Source organism: Equus przewalskii, chromosome 26 (genome assembly GCF_037783145.1).
Source record: "Equus przewalskii isolate Varuska chromosome 26, EquPr2, whole genome shotgun sequence".
Lineage (NCBI taxonomy): Eukaryota > Metazoa > Chordata > Mammalia > Perissodactyla > Equidae > Equus > Equus przewalskii.
Window position 1 is genome coordinate 22,913,150 of NC_091856.1, and position 20,271 is coordinate 22,933,420.

Sequence of the window (20,271 nt, forward strand, 5' to 3'; positions counted from 1 at the left end):
AATGTGGCACTGGGAACACCTCATAGTCTGCTGATTGGAAGAGCATGGGACCTTCGCCTGCCTTACCCTGACACCATATACCTCCTACAATGCTTTGGATTCTTTTTTGATATCTTCCTTGTGCCATCAGGTGACTCATTTCTTCCGGTTCTTTTGGAAGCAGTTGCCATATTTTCTGTTATTAGTTATTACCAATCCAAACAAACACATTCGTTTTCCCAAACTCTAGGAGGAGGTATTTTTAAAAAGGCCATTTTAATTATACATAAGCAATGGAGAATCACAGAGGATTCATTAACATAATAAACAGAAGTCTCTTTCCAGCGTCTGACAAGCAAGGTGATATAAAAACAAGCATTATTTGCTGCTCAGCAACCGTGGGTTTCTTTTCCAAAGTCTTCTCCCAGCTTTCTTAGTTTTGAGACTTTACTCACTGCCCATACCTGAAGCAAAAGGAAGAGCTTCAAGGAGGAGGTTACTCTTGATCTTTGCCTTGAGATAGAGACAGAAATAAGACTAGGAATACTCCCAATAGACACTCTTAAAACAATAGAGATGATAAAATATGAAGAATGGAAATGCGAGAAGAGCACAGCCTCAGCACCAGAGAAACTGGAGATCTAATCCTAGCTCCACAAGTCACTAGCTCTGTGACTTTGGAAAAGCATTAGAACCTCTCTGGGTCTATTTCTTCCTCTTGCAAATGGCATTAGTCCCCTGCTTCATTGGGTTATGAAATAAATTTGCATGTATGATTCTCCCAGCACAGTGCCTGGCACATCCTCAGAAACGCTAGTTCCCTTTTCCCAAAAGAGAGTCTCTAGCAGCGTGCTACATATTTTCCCTTTTCCACCTCTTCACCTTATCCTACCTGGGGAATTTGACCTAACTTGATTCTTCCCAGGCCCTCAGGGCTGGATCTAGAAGCCTGCAGGCTTTGAGTGGTAGCTGCCTGCCAGTTGGCAGGGAAGAACGGTGTGCTGGAGTGGGGATTGAACTGTTGCCATTGGAGATGGCAGCAGATGCTTCCTGGTTGAGGCTGAGTTGGCTAAATCAGGGCTCTGTGGTTTGAGACAGACTCCCAATTATTTCCAATTAGGAGATTGCAACGACAGCTGCTCCTTACCCAACCACCCCTCACTGCTGCCGACCTGGCCTCATTCAGTTGAGAGCTTTAACCTGGACTCGAGATTTGTAGGTGAGAGCATCCTCAACACATATCGTATTTGCATTATTTAAATCTCTCTATCTGAACCTGAGGTCCCATACCCCTTAGTTTAACAATAATCCTGGGAGGAGGTAAAGGGCAGTAAAAGAAGAACTGGGTTCAATTCCCAACTCTCCCACTTGCTAGCTGTTTGACCTTGGGCACCTGTGACCCTCTGTTTTCTTGTCTGAAAAGAGCATGATAACTTGAGTCCTGTTGTGATGATTAAAGTGAAATTCCCAGTGTGAAAGGGCTTTGTAAATTGGGAAGGACTATACACAGTCCTTCATATCTTTGATGGCCCCTTCATGATGAACTCAAGCCTGATAAAGCCAGTGGAAGGAGAACTCTAGGTGGAGTCAGATCAGGATGATGCAAATATTCTGTGAGGCTTAAGCCCATCATTTAACCTCTCAGACCATTCTTTTTATCTTTAGAATTGAAGTAAAATTAATAGTAGGATGCTTGCCTCACAGGGTTTACAGCTTTATAAGTGTAATGTGGAGCCCTTTGTAAACTGTAAAGTGCTGTGTACACATGAGCAATTATTATTATGTTCTTAGGGCTTTTTTTGGTTTGGCACCAGTTGAGTCAGCTGAATGCTCTGAGCAAGAACAATCTGTTTTCTTTCCTCTTGGCAAAGAGCACAAAAGACAGAGCAGCTCATAGAAACTGGGACAGGAGAGAAAAGTTAACTCTCTGTCTCCCTCTCTCACACACTCACACACTCACACACTCACCTACACACAGCTCCCCCATGGATTCCCACAAGTCCAGCATCCAAAGTACCACAGCAGAACTTGGGAAGTGGCCTCATTTCCTACCCAGTTTCTGTATCCCTAGTCCCGATGCTCACTGCTCATTGCCCAGATATAGTTAAGATCTAAATTAAGAACAAGCCCCTGGCTCCAGCAGCCATTGTCACATTGTGTGGAGTCCTAGACTTGGATCCCAGATGACTGGCTCTGCCATTTCTTTAGCCTCTCCTCAACCCTCAAGTCAATCAATCTTCAAGTTATGTTAAATTTTATGTCTTAAATTGAAATCCACCGACTTCTCTTCAATCTCTTTGACGCTACCTAGTTCAGGCCACCACACCCTGCCCTCACGTCCCCCCTGCCCCACCACCACGTGGAAGAGCCTCCTTCCCAATCTTCCTATCTCTAGCTCTCATTTAATATGTTCTCCACTCTGTAGCCAGGAGGATCTGTTTAAAATGCAAAAGTCACTCTGCTTAAAACTGGTCGGTCTTCCCACTTCTGTACAGTAAAAAGCAAATGCCTTAACACAGCTCACAGGACTCTGCGTGATCTGGTTCTGTCTGTCTGTTTAGCCTCTGCAATACTGCCCTGTGCCCTCTGAGCACAAAAATATTTGCCTTCTGTCTGTTTGGGGAACCTATTCTTCTCTCTGCCTCAGCCTACTTGTGGGATGCATATTTTGCCCACTTCCAAGTAATTCACTCTATACTCCTCCTGCAGGTACCAACTTACAGGTCCTTCCGCCAGGAGCATCTTCCTTAGTTTCTCAGAGCAGGTTAGTCCCTGTACTGTCCGTGCTGGCATGCTCAACTTTCCTGTATGGCAGTTATCCCAGCTTGCCATTGTATATGTACTTCAGTGATGACATAATGTCTCATAAGACTGAGCTCTGAAAGTGCAGGAATCATACACATGCTGACCTCATAGTCCTAGCTTCCCTTACAGTACCTGGCACAAAATATTTTTGAATGAGTGAACATGAATTCGGGCAATTCATATATCCTTTCTCATGGTTATTCTTCCTCATCTACAAAATACAACTAATATTACTTTTTCTACCTATTTTAAAAGATATATAGAAGAAACAAATGAGATAGTGCATCTCATAAGGGCAATGCGAATAAAGCATCATCTTTTGAGCTGGCACAAGGCTGACTGAGAAGCAGGGGCAATAGGAGGCAGAGGGAAGAGGTGTTGCTGGGTTTACATCCAAAATATGTTTAGACACAGTTTACTCATCTGCAGAATTGGATAGTAACATCAAAATTGCATAATTATTAGGAGTATAAAAGATTATGTAGATAAAGCAGCTGGCAGAGAATCTAGAGCAAATAAGTGCTCAGTAAAATTTATTTTCATTACTGCTACTATTGTTACTACTATTGTAAATATTCAGAAAATGTTGGTGTTTTCTTTGCTCCATTTCTTGCCTCCTCTAAAGAGAATTTCCTGTAAAATTTAATGGATGATGCCCTCCTTTCTGATAAATTATCCGCATTATGCATGGCAAATTCGGTATCATAAAATGTCTGTATTTTGTTATTCACTAATTAATCCGTGTTTATAAAACTTGCTTCTCCTTAAGGGCAAGGACTGTCATATGGATCTATTTTATCACCAGCTGCACCCACTTCAGTGGAAAGCAAGCTGCAGATAGTTGATGAATTGATTCAGGAGATATGAGTAAAGTTAATTCACTAATTCAGACTTCATTAATTTGCATTTTGGAGAGAGTGGGTCAGGAACTCCAGTGCTTCCATGGGGAAGCTAAACATATTCATAGATAAAGCCAAGGTGTTCAAACTAAGGAGAAAAATGAATGCTTTATGAAGAATTTTGGAATCAGTTTATTATTAGTTTCCAGTAAGAGGAGAATAATTCACAAAATCAAGGGCAGTTGCATTCTAAACACATTCTATTTGGAGGGATTTTCAGTGATGGTGGCATAAAGAGGTTGATGAGCCCTCTCTGCAGAAACAAGTGTAAAAGTAAACACTTTAAATTTACTCAAATGCCAACTTTATGAGAAAGCGCGCGAGAGAGACAGAAACAGAGAGTGAATATAAAAATGAATTTAATGTGGGAAATTTTCTCAACAGTCCATTAGATGTGTGTGTGCTCCGGAGTACATCAGCTCTTCTTGCATCACGGAGAGACATCTGAATCAGCTGTTCTTTCATCATGCTGTGAGCATCCTGCCGTGATGAGCGTGTTTCTTGTATTTAAAGAAAGTTATTCACTATAGTCCTTAAACTAAGTCAGTCACTGAAGATAAGGAATTACGTTGCGTTTTATGGATAATAAGCAGTAGAGCATAGTAAGTAAGAACACAGTTTCTGGAGCCAGGCTGATTAGTTTTAACTCCCAGAACGACCACTTATTAATAGTAGGAAACCAGGCAAATGACTTAATCTGTCTGTGACACAGTTTTCTCATCTATAAAATGGGGATGATAATTGGAGATTTCCTCATAAGATTGTTCTGAGGATTGAATGCATTTATATATATAGGTATTTGGCACATAGTAGGTGCTATATATTTATTGGTTGCAATTGTTATTATTTGAGGCATTTTCAAGAGTAATTTAGAGCATACGCAATTTTTGCCTTGACCACTGACTTTGGAATCTAACCCTCAAGGAAGGTACAGCTTCAATGAATCTACAAGATGATTATAAACCATTTCATTATTAAAGCAGGTCTTTCATGGGCCTGGCTAGGGTAGCAATTTGTCAACCCAATTCAAGCAACTGCCTTTGATTGTTTCTATACACTCTTTAAATGGCCATAGGCTATACCCGTATTTAGTACAGTTCTATTTACTTTTTAAAAGTCCTATAAACCTGACTTTTTGTTAATTCCTAACTCCTATGTCATTCCTACCTCCAATGTCATTTGAAATAACAGACAGGATTTGCTTTACTTTACTTTACTCAGCGTAAATTCTAGTTGGAAAGTTTGGGTCACTGGGGGGCTGGAAGTCTTTGTGCCAATCAGCTACAGCAGCATATGAAGAGGAGGAGGCATCTAGAAAGAAACAAAGCATAAAAATTCAAAACAAGGCCTCTGGATTTGAGACCCTGAGTTCAAATCCAAGATCTACATTTACTGGTATGACTTTGGGTATGGCAATTAGTCTCTGAAGTTTAATTTACTTATTTTGAAAATGGAGGATGATAGTGGCATGTGTTTCACGAGATTTATTGGATAATGAGTGGATGTCATCTGCACAATATAGCTGACTCATAAATATTAACTATTATTATGAAAACACCTACACCTACATTCTAATATGAAAGTCTAATTCTCATATTCATTTGGGTGTTTGCTGAGCTAAATAAAGCTCAGAGTTAGGGATCATTCTCTAAACAATTTGGGAGTCTCTCATTTTCCAGAAGATCCTCCTCCAGGGCATGTCCCTCCGACTCACAGGAACATTCAAAATGGGTGTTTTTCTATAATTTTACGTCTGCAAATCTTCTGTCTTCTAGAATTGTAGAAGTCCTTGGGTCAAGGATAGGTTGACTGAGAAGCCACGTCAAGAGCATATCTGAACATTAGTCTCTGCTAGCTATTCTTTTAGAAAAAGGTACTTACCAGTTAACTGACAACCTGACAGATTGCAAAACTGATGTCAGTGTGTTCATTCCCCGAGAGAAATAAATCAGTGTATGGAGATGATCTCACAGGCTCTGAAATGTTCCTCCCTGATGCTGTCCATCTGTCAAAATTCTACCCATTTCTTAACACCCAACTCAAAAGCCACCTCCATCTGAAATTATCCCTCATCATTTTCAGCCTAGACTGAGCACCTACTCCTGTGAACTCTTCCTCTGCACGTCTTTTGCCCATCTTCAATGAAGACCTTTCACATGCTTCATTGGACAAAAGTTATAGCCATATATTTCTTATCTCACTTGCAAGAACAAAATAGACCAGAGTTGTTAAAAGCACCTGCATTCTTTTCAGACATCTCAATTTAAATCCCAACTTCTTTACCTGTTTGTTGAGTGATGTCAAAAAAGCTAAAGCTTAAACTTCTGGAAAGCAGGTGCCAGGACATGGCCAGATGTTGTCAAAATGTATCTGATGAATATTAAATGAAAGCAGATCTTCTGTGAGTTCACAGGGCTTAGCTTCAGTGGGAATTGGATATTTGGTACTAGTTCTGCAGAAACCTTGGCAAATAGTCTCTGATGAATTTCTAGAAGCTATAAATAGATGAGGCTTGGTCTCTAGTTTCTTACTTTTTTCTTTGGTTCTCTTCAGTCTCAAGGATCTGAGCCAAGATCTTTAGAATTGGTAGACATGGGTTTCTACCCCATCTCCCAACTTTGTCATTTAATCTGAGACCTAGATAAAGTAAGCCACCTCTTTAAGCCTTGATTTACTTGTACGAAAAGATAAATAATAATAACTTCCCAGTAAGATCCTTATAAGCATTCATTTAGATCAGCAGATGCTTAAGAATGTTTCGTAAAATGTTAATCACAGAGCATATAAATAGATATCCTGGGAAAGAAAAAGGAACATGGCATGATCAAATATGTTTGGGAATTGCTGGATTAAACAAAATTAAACAGTTTAGTTTAAGGTAGAGGTTTATAAAACTTTTATGTGTCAATGTGCTGTATGAATCTCCAGAAAGGATATGTAGGATTCAAGGTCTCCCAAAATATTGGTCATGAAATCTGTGGTAGTCAGAGCTGTTGCATACAAGTTTTGGAGCCCAATTCAAAATGGAGAGAGAGAGAGAGACTAGGAGACAGACTGAGAATATATTTGCTTTTATAACTAAAACGTCTTTGGGAAGGGCTATATTCAGAAGATCCAATGTAATCATTAAAACTGGGTCCCTGTTTATTCTTGAGTTCTGATTATTGTTCAGCATTTTTATTCTATGCATACAGAATTGGGCCCTTTATTCATCTCTGAACTAACCAATAATGATTATAGTCAGATGGATATCATGCTTTGTTTAAATGTACTCCACCCCTGGGGCTTAAGATGAAGTTATTTCCATATTACCCAGATGAATTAAGAGTAAGAAAGGAGTGACTTGGGGTTCTATTATCAGAATGGATATAAATAAGTTAGAAATAACATAATAGGTGCCACAGAATCATGCCCTCTCCTTTTGGGTAGGAAATCAAATGAGATAAGGATACAACATTTTGGGAAATATGAGCTCAATGATTGTGTAAAGGGCCTAGGCCATAATAAGGCTTCATGAAATGCCAATCTTCTTTCCTTTTTCACTCCCACTATGTTATTTTAGTGTCTGAATGAGCCAATCAAACCATGTGGAAAATTTTTTTAGTATCTAAAGATCAATCCAAGCATCAAGTCTTAGACTTTAAATCAAACTTCCAAGCACTTGAGAAATTCTTTAACCTTGGTCCTCAGATCAGTCCTATAGGATGCCTGACTACATTCTACTGAGTATTCTTTAATAGAATACACCAAAAATAGCTGTTTCCACATACCACACACCATACAGCCCATAAGAGTTATACATATTTATTGGTTTAAATGCCACAGGAAAGACTTTCACAAGTTTTTTCTCAATCCATTATGAACATTATTTTTTTTTTCCATTCTCTCTGAAGACACTGATACTTCAAGGTGGCCTTGACCTGTTTTTTCTTTCTTCTCTTCCCTAACTACTTTGGGCTCCAGCTCTACCTTTCTCACCTCCTCGGATCCCCCTTGGTTTGCCTCCCACACTTCCTTTGGCCAGTCTTTCTCCGACATGAGGACACCTTCTGCTTCCTGCCTTTCTATTGATCTTTATCAGGGTTTGCCAATATGTACTTCCTCTTGGACCCTTTGAACGCCTGTCCTCTTGAGCTTCTTTCCTCACCTTAGGCCCTGCCATGGCATTCTATTCTTAAAAGTTGTCTCCTCCAGTTGAGAGCCATATGACTTTTTGTTTGCAGAAATCATATCCATATTCATAAATTGCTAAGCATATTTCACAAATCAGAATTTGTTGTGAAATACATTAACCCCTCCTGCTGTTACAGATTGCCCGATAGAGGAAGCTGCAGCCTCTTGCCATTTTTTCCAAGGAATAAAGGCAATGTTTACTGAATGACAACATACTCCAGGGCCTGCTGAAGGGAAGATACCAATAGATCACAGTCCTGCTAACATACTGGAGCTTTTGTCTCCCTATCAGTCACTCTGAATGTAGATTAGTAACAATAATAATGGAATTGCAGATATAAATACATTTTCAATCTGGAGATTTCCCTCCTTATCTCAAAACACCTGAGCTTCTGGAATGATTGTCAAGCATCCAAATCTGTTGTTTGAGAACCAAGAAGGTCATTCAACCAACAAGAAACTTAAAGCTAAATTACTAACTTTTACAGTAAAACAAAAGAGGAGATGAGAACTAGTGTTTATTGATTACCTCCTTCACGTCAGCACTGGGTTAAGTGTTTGGCCTCCTTTTCGCCTCAAAATGATATTATTACATATCTGTCTATAGAAATAGGTATAACTATAGCTATACATATACATATGTCTTGGTCAGCTCAGGCTGCTATAACAAAAAAACATACACTTGGAGGCTTAAACAATAGAAATTTATTTTGCACAGATTTGGAGGCTGGAGTCCAAGATCAGGGTGCCAGCATAGTTGGGTTCTGGTGAGAGCTGTCTTCTTGGCTTGCAGATGACTACTTTCTTGGTGCATCTTCACGTGGTGGAGGGAGAGGGAGTACCAATCTCTTCCTCTTCTTGTAAGGATATCAATCCCATCATGAGGACCCCACCCTCATGGCCTCATCTAATCCCAATCACCTCCCAAAAGCCCACTTCCTAATATCATCACATTAGGAGTGAGGGCTTCAACATATGGATGGGAGGGGTGGGGAGGTTGGCAGACACAAGCATTCAGTCAATAACAATATATGATCCCGATTCTTACAGAAGAGGAAACTCAAGGCCCTGACATAGCCCAAAATCACACAGTGATAAGTAGAGTGAGTTTTGAACTCTGATCTCTCTGTCTCCAACCCAAGGTACGTTTAAAGCTGGTTCTCAATCAAAAAAAAAAAAAATCCCCAGTATAGTAAAACAAAGTAATTCAAGCTCTTTCTAAGGTCTTAGAGTGATAGGAACTTACTTCCTCTCAAGGTGTGGTGGAGTTTTCAGTGTAGGAAGTAAAGCATGGACTGAGAGTTATGCTTATCTGTTTTTTAGACTTGTCTCTGCCTCCTTAAACCGTTTTCCCTCTCTGTGGTTTCTTATTTCCTAAACAAAGGTATTGGGAGGTGCTGTGTGAGATCTTTCTTCTGATTGATTAAAGCTCTCATTTGTGGAGTGGTCACAATGTTCCAGAAACCCTAATAAGTGCTCATTTAAATCTCCCATTGGCAACAAACCATTTTTTAGATGAGGGAAATGAGGACTCAAGATGTTAAATTAATCCAACTAGCAAGTAGAAGGAATTGGAAGCCAGATCTGACCTCAACCTTCGGCTCCATCACAATTCCAAAGAATGGTTTAAATATTCTTTCCAGGGGAGTGCAAATCCCTATTAAAATGTAAGGGACAGCTCCAGGTATGGTCTTGTACATGAAGGTGACCAGGGAACTATCACCTCATTGAACTGTCTGCTGTAAACACAGCCTCTTAACATGAAAGACATATGCAATCCAGCTCCAAGGTCAAACCAAGCTACCGCTGAGGCCGATCATGGTTATGGTCCACTCCCCTGACTACAGCCAGAGAATGAAGAGACTGAGGTTTATCTGCTGGGATTTGAACCTGCAGCCCCCAGGAATCACAGGGGTATGCAAGTGCTCCACTAATGAAACCCTCCCGCTGACTCTTTCTGCCTCACTGGCTATCTGTCATTTTTGTTAGTTCTGTGCACACCATGCTTATACTGCCACCGATACTGTGCATTCTGGTGAAACCTTTCATCTTCACATCTCAGGCTGCTTTACAAACAGTAATTAATTAGGCCTTATAACCCCCTGATGAGATTGTTATGTATAAACACAGTTTCATGCACGGCCCAGGGAATTTTGTCATCGGGAGTTGTAAGTCCAATTCACACATCCACCATGGACCTCAGGCTACCTGCACAAAGTTGAAAAGAAAGGAGAGATGAAAAAGGGTGACATTATGATTCAGATCATGAAACCCCTACTATTGAGCAAAAATAAAAAAGTTTTTTAACATGAAAAATTCAGTTGGTAGCATGATATCACTCATGGAGCACTGGAGTTAGGGATAGAAGATGAGAGTCTTCAATCTGCCATTGATACCAAGTTCGTGGCAGTGATGTCATCAGTGTGCCCTTGGGCAGGCTGATTAAAACCCTTAAGCCTCAATTCTTCATCTGGAAGTAGAGCTAATAAGAGTTCCATTTTTACAGACTTCACGGAAGAAGTCGTTCTAGTAAGTCGGACCATAAATAACAAAATGTTTTGGGGCCCGTGAAGTGTTATACAAACATTAGCATTTGCACATCACTATGATCTGAGCTCACTATGCCCTGCAGAACATAAAGTTCAGTTTAGTTCTGTTACCTATTGAACACCTAGGGATCCCTGCAGTGCTTTTAAGTATGGAAGGTGCAAAGATGAATACAATTCATTTTCTGAAGACTTTCTACCTCCTTGGGTCTATGGCAGGATGCTATGGGGACAGATTTTGGAATTTTAGTCAGCACTGGTTACAATCCTGTAATCATTCCCTAGTTTTTGCTTTTTGTGGACTGCGTGTACACATCCGCAATGTGGGATCGCTATGGTGTAAACATTTGCATCCCCCCCAAACTCATATGTTGAAATTCTAACCCCTGAAAGTGATGGTATTGTTAGGTGGGGCCTTTGGGAGGTGATACGTCATAAGAGTGGAACCCTCGTGAATGGGATTAGCTCTTATGAAAGAGATCCTACATAGGTCCCTTGCCCTGTCCACCATGTAAGGACACAATGAGAAGTCTGTGACCCAGAAGATGGCCTTCCCCAAACAACTTCTGTTCTTTATAAGCTGTGGTATTTTGTTATAGCAGCTCAAACAGACTAAGGCAGTGATATACCTAGCCTTCACGGCAAGGCTATATACTTTTCGATAATGTAAGATCCTACCAGCATATTACAGAAAAGGAAAGCAGTATATATCCAAAATCTTTTATTTGTGGTTGGAATATAAGAAGCTCCTATTGCTTAATAACATACTACCTGTATTTCTCACTTTGAGTCTTTTTTCATCAAATTTATTATACTTTAAACTCTATATGTATGCCCTTGTACTGAAATTTATTTTTACAACACTCAAATCTAAGGACTTCATATTTCTGAAAGCAGTTTGGTAATCAATCTGATATGTTCAATGAGCCTTCTTGTTAGTCTATTAAGAAAAAAGAAAGAATTTCTCACAGAGAGATTTGTTGTGAAATTATTTTGTGGAAATTTGAAGTCCTCTGATTCCTTTCCTCATTATTAATAAAATAATTAATTAAGACAATTTATTAATTTAACAAATGTTTATTGAACATTCCAAGTACAAGTTCAAAATGGCACAAGCATTTGAAAAACAACTAGGCAGTATTTTATAAAGATAAAAATGAGCACTTACCCCATGACCCAAAATTTCCTCAGTAGAAATGAAAATATCTCTTTACCCAAAAGGAATGAAACTATGTGTTCACAAAAAAGACGTATACAAGAAGATTCATGCAGCTCTATTGAAAATAGCCAGAAATTGGAATAATGTCCAATAACAGGTGACTGGATGAAAAAATGTGGTATATCCATAGTATATAATTCTAATTACCAATACAAAGAAACTGCCAATATGTGCAACACATCAATGAGATGGATAGTTTTCTGTGTCAACTTGAGTGGGCCACAGAGTGCCCAGATATCTGGTTAAACATTATTTCTGGGTGTTTCTCTAAAGGTGCTTCCAGATGAGTTTAGCATTTGGGTTGGTGTACTGACAAAAGCTAATGGCCCTCTCCAAAGTGGATGGGCCTCATCCAATCCTTTGAGGGAGTGAATAGAACAAAAAGTAGGAGGTAGGTTGAATTTGCTCTCTTCCTAATTACTTGATCTGGGACATCGATTTTCTCTTGCTCTCAGTGCTCCCTATTCTAAAGACTTCAGGCCCGAACTGGAATCTATACCATTGGCTTTCTGGCCCTCAGACATTTGAACTACACCACCAGCTTTCCTGGGTCTCCAACTTGTAGACAGCAGATATTGTGAGACTTCTCAGCCTTCATAATTCTGTGAGCCAATTCCTTATAAAAGTCTTTTATTCTCTTGGTTCTAGTTCTCTGAAGAACCCTGACTAATAAAATCAGTGAATCTCAAAAACATTGTGCTGAGCCAAAGAAGCTTGACACAAGACTACATCGTGTATGATTACACTTACAGAAAGTGTTAGAATAGATAAATCAATCTATTGTAATAGAAATCAGAATAGTGGCTGCCTGGAGTTGAGGGTGGGGAATTGACTGGGAAGGGGAACAAGGGAACTTCTGGGGCTGAGGAAAAATATCCTATATTTTGATTGAGATATGGCCACAGGTCTGCATGCATTTGTTAAAAATCATTGATGTGTATACTTAAAATGGGTACAGTTGTCTTATTGTTGCAAATTATGTCTTTGTAAAGCTTATTTTAAAAGTGTATACAAAGATTTTATCACATTAAAAGTTGCCAACAATATTGGTTACTTCCCCAACAGTGTAGCTAACTTGTTACTAACTTGAAAAAGAACTTCATTGAATAATAACTGCATTAGAACACAGCTAAAAATAAAAGGCCCCCTCCAATTGGGAGTTTCTATGCATCTAACAATCCACTTGAAATTCTAAAAATATGCAACTCCACATGGAAATGCTTAGGTTTTTTTATGGACAAAAGGGTAAGATGACACACCTGCTCTGATTTGTCAAACCAAAGTTGTTTCCACCATGTGGCATTTTTCATAACTTTGGGAACCCATCCAAGCCTTTATAGGAGCACATGAGCATATTTAAAGCATGTTTCTGAGAAAATATATATATATTGATTCTACCTGTTAGTACCTGCTGTTCAGGTGTGCTTAACTCATGGAAAATTAAAATATCTTGCTCTTAAGCTTTTCCAGCAGAATGTCATCCTTTCTCCATCTCCTCTCCCATATGGTACCTGAAGCACAAAGTTCTCACTTCAACGTCTAGGATGCTGTCTAAGGCTTAGCTCCAGATAACAAGTAGAATTTGCTGAGTGCAGACTCTCTGCCAGGCACTATAATAACAACTACTTTACTGATATTACCTGATTTGCTTCTCAGAACAACCTGAGAAAAGATGATCTTATTCTTTTTTGAATGAATAAAGTGACTAATGAAAGGCAACACAGGTGATACAGTAATGACATACCTGAATTCCCATCCAAGGGGAATGGTGACAAGCATGTGTGTTAACCACAGAGCACTATCACCTCCTTGATGACACAATACCTGACAAAAGCTGGCTTATGACTTCTGGTATTAGAGACAGCTAAGACAATATAACTTCTACCCATGGATTAAGTCATATCATCTGAATAAAGTTTGCAGAACATATGATCTCAGGCCACTGGCAGAAACATTATTTCTGTGCTCTCACCTCTGTTGTGTCCTCTGATTTGTTGCAGACCAAGGCCAGAAATCTCCATTTTAACTGTATTTATGCTTTTTTTGTTTTTAATAAAATCATAGCAGAATGTAGGGTCAATTACATAATTTGTGGGGACCAGTGCAAAGCAGATAGTTGGGCCTATGGGTAAGGGTGGGAAGGTCAATCTCCACTTCCCACAGGTCGTTTGCCCCAACCCATGGCAGACAGACAATACTCCAAGGGATAACCACCTCTAATTACAACAGAAGTGTGGTAAGTACTTGGATCAGAGGTAGATAGGGGGTTACTGCTAAGTTTCCCCCTGAATGCATCACTGTTTTGCCAAGCCAGGGCAAGACACCCACCACCTTGTCCCACTCCAAGATGCCACCAGGCACAGGACCAACCCCAACCTTCCCTGTGACCTCAGGCAGACCCCCACTGGGGACAGAGGGTAACGGAAGAATGTGGTCTTTGCTCTGCCAGTTTGATCTGGTCACCACACTGGATGAAGGTTGGCAGTGGCTGTGAGGTGAGGGTGGAGAGGTGGAGTCTGAGCAGGGGCCAGGGCACTTGGGATGCAGAACAGAATCTGAGAACACTTCTGGAGAAGGTGGAACCACATGTGAGCAGTGGCTCAAAGCCCTCAGCACATATTCCATTGTCCTATCTGACTTCACTTAAAAAAAACAAATTGAAAGACAAAATTATTAGGAATTTCAAGACAGTAATAAAAGAACTTTAAACCCCATACATGGGATCCTTCTGAGCATGGGGCTCAGTGGGGTGTGACTGCACTGGTCACATACGTATGAAGCCATTCCTGGCTGAAGGCAGAGTATGTGATGGGTAGGAGTATGGATTTGAGGATAAGACTAGCTAGACCCAAATCCCATTCCACTACTTAGTAGCTATGTGACTTCTATCCAGTTACCTATCCACACTATGTGCTAGTTTTCTTATCCGTAAAATAGTGTTATTGTGAAAATTCAATGCATAAAATGAATTAAGCACTCAGGCTATAGTACCTGGCACATAGTGAAATCTGTATAAGTGTTACCTATTTGCTTATTATTTATAAATATAGCCCATATAAATGTCCCAAGCCCTTTTATGCATGTCTCTAAGCAAATTTGTTTTTACCACTAATTCACTGATGTGAGTTATAACAAGTATGCCTCTCTATTTAGTCATCTCCTGCTGCATGTTTTTATTATTGAATAGGTGATTTCAAAACAATATTAAAAAACAATTTGTTAAAAGGAAAAAAACCTTTAAGTGCACACCCATACATAATTATTTCAATTTTTGCGTATAAGATAACAGTACTTGCCAATATGCGTGCATATTTTTACAAAGCCACAGTTGTACTGTATATATCATTTTATTTTTTTCACTTAACATTAAATTGTAAGCATTTGTTCATGATGCTACATTGTCATAATTATCATTGTAATGGTTTCATAATACACTATTATGTTGATACATTATAATTTACTATAAATTATTCCCCTATTGATGGACATTTAAGTTGTTCTATTTTGAGGGCAATTATGGCTAATGCTATAGTGGCGAGCACTTAGCTTTATCCTTTTGTTGATTTGTTTTCTCGAGATTCATTTCCAGGAGGGGGATTGCTGGGGCAAAGGGAATAAATAAGTGTATGGTTCTTTCTACACATTGAACCATTGTTTTCCAAAAGGGCATAACAATAATAATAATAGCAGCAACAAGAGGCATAATCCGCATAGCCTGTGCTGAACTCTCAGCACATATTATGTCACTCCATTCTTTCTATGGCCCTAGGTATTATAATTCTCACTTCACATACACGGGAACTGAGGCACAGAGAGGTTAAATAATTGGTCCAAGGCCATATATATAGTAAGTAGTAAAGCTTGGAGAGGAACTAGTCTAGTCTGACATTGAAGCTTTTCATTAAACCAGGCACTTAAACACTTCCCTTTATTCCTGCTGTTGTTGTGGTCAGGATCTTACATATTTTCAAATATTTTCCCTTTGAACTCTCCATGGAGAGTCCCCTTAGCACCCACGCACAAGGAATGTTTGGTCCTTTAAAATGCTTTTTCATCCCATGTAATCTCCAAAAGTAATGGCAATTATTTACCTTCATTTGTTCTGCTTCTTGTCTTTCTTTCCCCTCCTTCATCTGTCATTCTCTCCTCTTCCTTTTTTTATGCCTTCTCTCATTTCCTCCTTTCTGTCTTTCTTCTCTCCTTGCTTATCACATATTTAGAGTATCTTCTATATACTAAATTTTACTAGAAGTTGATATGGAGTCTTTATTCTTTCTCTGTTTTATTTACTTGCCATTGCATTTTTCCCCGTTTCAAGTCTTTAAGTAATTGTGCCAAATGTTAATAAAAATTTCCATTAACTTTTTATTTATATTGAGCAACTTATTTTGACAACGTTAAAATTTAATTGGTGAATTCCCATTTTTCTTTAAATACTATAAGCTATTTAAGAAGGTTAGAGGAGTCTCAACTGTAAGTTGCATTCATCTCAGGACAATGGTTGTTCAAAAGAACATGTTCACATAATATTTGTCATGTATATTGTCATAATATATGTAAGAATCGATCTAGGTAAATGCAGACTTTCTTCACACACTTTTAAAGAACAATCATTTGGGATAAAGTGAAGTATATTTTATTCCACAGAGTGTATATACTGTCCAAAACATTTTTAGTACAGAGTTCATCTAGTCCTGTTGTTTTTAATATAATTTCTATTACAGGAAGGGAGTGTTCAGATGGTTGTAAACAAATATTTACTGAGCCTGTACTCTGTAACTTAAAAATGGCTATGAGGAAAAAGAGAGGAGGAATTAAATAAGAAGTTGAAAAAAGAAACAAAATGTAGAGAAGGCAATTGAACAGGTTTCAGTAAGTCCTGAAGTGGAAGAATCATCTCACACCCAGCACATTCTATTACAGCTGTTACAAGTGCACCTGAGAGAGTCTCCAAGCATCCAACACATAATGCAGTGGTGAACTTTAGAACTAAGCCCAGCTGAGAAATAACTTTCTAGATTACAATACCCGTCTCTTGGGGCTTCCACATCCCTCTGTCTTTCTCATTCCTTCCCCCTCTCACCTCTTTCCCCCTTAAGCCCCTTTCAATCTTCAGCAAAATGAAACATTCGAATACATTATTCAGTCTAGGAGAAAATGTCAGCTCTTTCTTTCCTCTTCCCATTTATTGTTTTCTCTGGTTTTCCTCCCTGTTGCTGCTGCAGACCCAAGTCTCAGTGGTTTTTGCCTGTGATATTTTGAAATAGAAAAGTTACAAGGAAATATTTCCCTAAGCACAGCAGAGTTGAGTGGCTGAGCAGCAGAAAATCAGAGGTTTCTAATAGTGCCCTTTGGCTGTGGTTGTAATGGGTGCCAAGGAGACAAGACACAGACAAGAAATGGATGGATCCAGGTTGGGTCCTCTAAGACCCAGGCCATTCTCAGGCCCCAGGGGATCCTGAGGCCAAATTATCTTTTTTGAAAACAAAAAAAGAGAGAGAGTAGCCAAAACCCAAGAGATATTTATAGAGCAGTAGTAATATAAATTCCAATGATTTTCTACCAAAATTTGGAGGCAACTTCAAATTTGTTTGTTTGGTTTTGCTGTGTGTAATGCCTCAATGTCTCGATACGATCTACATCTCTTTCTCCATCACACCCAGAGGTCTCCACACACAGAACTGTGCTTGGATAATCCTAAACACACAGGGGGTCCCAGATAAACCTTTGCTGAATGAACTGCCATGGAGGCACAGTCAGGGAAAGAAAGTCCAAGCAAAATGACTACTGGGACTCTTTCCCTCATCTTTTCAAAGGGGATCAAGCAACCCAGCAGGCTTTCATATAACGAACAGACTACTTAAATGTTGCAATTGAGGAGCCTTTCAAATGTCTGAGTTGTGACATTTACCATGGCATTGCTTACAAAAGAAAACCAAATAACAGAGGATACCTTCTCAATTACTATCAGTGAACAACTGAGTAGGTATATCCATTAAACAACTAAATGTTCAAAAAGATGAATTCATGTCTGCAGACATTGGGAGAGGCCAACATAATACTTTAAGATGAGAAAAACATTCTATATATATCACATATGGAATTAACCAATTGTTCATATACATTTGTGTACATGAAAGGATGTGCTGGAGTAGCTAACATATGGGAGCTCTCCTTGTGGGTCAGGCATTGGGCTAGTGTACATTATTTCATTTAATGCTCACAAGCAATCCTGAGAGATAGGTCATAACATTGCATCCCAACTTTTCACTTGAGGAAACTGAGACCCAGAGAAGTTGAGTCACTTGACCAAAGTCAATAGGTTGGGAATGGTAGAGTTGAGAAACAAACCCAAGTGGAAGGAAGCCAGGGCAGTGCTGCTAACCATTAAATGCTACTTCCCAACCACACTTTCAACAGAGGCATCCCTGGGGGTGAGAGCATCGAAGAGCTTTCACTTTCCATTTTATAGATTTCCATTTTATTTCACTTATTTTTACTTTAAGCAAATATTATCTTTATCATACAAACAATTTGTATTTTGAGATGCAAAATCTTTAGGGGTTATTATAAGCCACTATGAGTGAAGTCCAGTGTGGGGAAAAAAAACAAGAATGTTTACAATTTCAGCAACCAAGTGAGAGAAAAGAAGAGAAAGGCCAAGATGAAAAAGGTGGTGGATGAAGAAGAAAGAAGAGGAGGTGGAGGCGGAGGGCAAGAAGAAGCAGAAGGAGCAGCATCGCCTTGGTTCTCCCTATGGCTAAAGGGCTCCAAGGAAGCTTAAGAGGGGCCTAAAAGTAATAATAACAGCAACATCAGCAGCACTAGTTTTCACTACAGCTACCATTTTCTTAGCATTTCTTTTTAAATCCCGCAAAATCTCTCCTTTCCTTCCGTCTTGCCATATGCCCTTTGCCACCCCAGATGGCATGCTCCTGTGGCCTGTTCTGTAACATCTGTGATGATCAATGGAATTCAACACAAAAACTAGACTTGTAGTTATTTTTACAGTACACCCATACAAGATTTAATTGTACAATAACTGATTTCTATTATTTTTAATTGAATTAGGCAACGTTGCATGTAAATTAGGAAAGAAGCGACCTGCCCTACAGTTTTACCAAGGGAACGAAGGAAAGGAAGCAGTGCTAAGGTTTAGACTGGGCAGAGAAAAGGGAACTCACACCCAGGGTCCCTGTGACCTCAAGAGAGCCCTTCTGCGCAGTGAGTTGGTTGGCCAAGGTGATTGCGCCATCACCCCATGGTCCTGAGATGCCAAGGTGAAGGCTTAAGTTAAAGTGTAGAGTGGGAACTCTATCCTTGGACTGTGCAGCTGAGAATGGGCCTGGCATCTCAGGTGACATGCATCAATGAAGCAAGTTTAGTTATTCATCCGTGAGCACATGACTTAACTGAGCTTTCATGAATAAAATGGATCTTCACGAAGAAAATGGATTTAATTGCCCATCTTTCCAGGGTTGTCATGAATATCAAGTTGAATAATAGATACAGCGCTCCTATCAAATGGAGGGTACAAAATATTGTCCATGTTCCCTTTCTCCTTCTTCCTTCCTAACTCCTATGCCCAAACCTTGTCAAGGCTTTTTCCCCGACCCACAGAGCTTTCCACTTTTCTTTAGAAAAAATACCAATTCTCCCCTCTCATTTAGAGCTCAGATTTGTGAAGCTTTCTTTGTCCAATACCAAGCACCACTGACCTAGATTGAACTGTATAGCTTTCCCAAGACTCAGTTTCCGCACACACAAAGTGAGATGATTAGACAGCATAATTTCCGTCTTTTTTAATATTAAAATCCTTTAATTCGACATACTTTCATTTCTCTCTCTTTCTCTCTTCCCTCTTCCCTCTTTTCCCCACTCTGCATCACGCTGTGCTGGTGAAGAATATTCAAACCATAAATCAGATTCAGGTGTTTACTTGCATTGCTCACAAATAGACAATTTAATTGTGCAAGAATAGGTTCCCCTTTTTCTGATTGAATTAGTCAGTTCTGTCTCTTTCTGTTCCCTCCCTCTGGCTTTTCATCTATTTTTAGACAGACAGTCTGAAAAGTCTTAATATATCAATGACATTTATAACACATGTTAATATCGAAAGCGTCAATGCTCTATTTGTAGAAATGACTGCTGATGTGATGAGATGCTTTTATCAGTGACTTTTATTATAAATAGGATGAAACTGTGCACTCTTTTTGGAAAATTAAATAATAATAATAAAAAAACTATTCTCTGCCCCAGTTTGTTCAACCATCAGCTTCAAGTACTAGGTTTTACTTTTTTTGGTGCACTTTTTATAAATTGCTCTTTACAACATCAGGGTGAATATCTGTCTCCTGGAATAGATGACAGCAGGTTCTTCTGGGAGAATGCATTAGGGAGGTAAGTGCAGACACCTAGGGATCCATTTTGTAATCTTTGTAGCTTCTCAGGCTCCCTAATGGGACCCAGTACCTCAGAACTCTGAGGGTGGCCAGTGCTGTGGTCTTTATATAAAATGTATAACCCCATCTCTACATCACCACATTTTGCCTATCATTAAAGTGCATTTCATAGTTATAGGAGTTGAAAGTGAAGAGCATCTGTTTTGGGAGCACACAAATGTGGGCTGGAGTTGCTGCTCTGTCCTTAT

The 20,271-nt window shown here is 39.4% G+C and overlaps 1 long non-coding RNA gene across 2 annotated transcripts in view; it reads left to right on the forward strand.

Annotated features, from left to right (window-relative positions):
* Positions 1-19,072, forward strand: part of LOC139079728 (uncharacterized) — a 30,913-nt gene extending 11,841 nt beyond the window's left edge. For both annotated transcript variants that reach the window (XR_011533614.1, XR_011533616.1), the window contains exon 3: positions 18,252-19,072. This is a non-coding gene — a long non-coding RNA (uncharacterized lncRNA). The remainder of the gene's footprint in view (positions 1-18,251) is intronic.
* Positions 19,073-20,271: the final 1,199 nt, after the last annotated feature.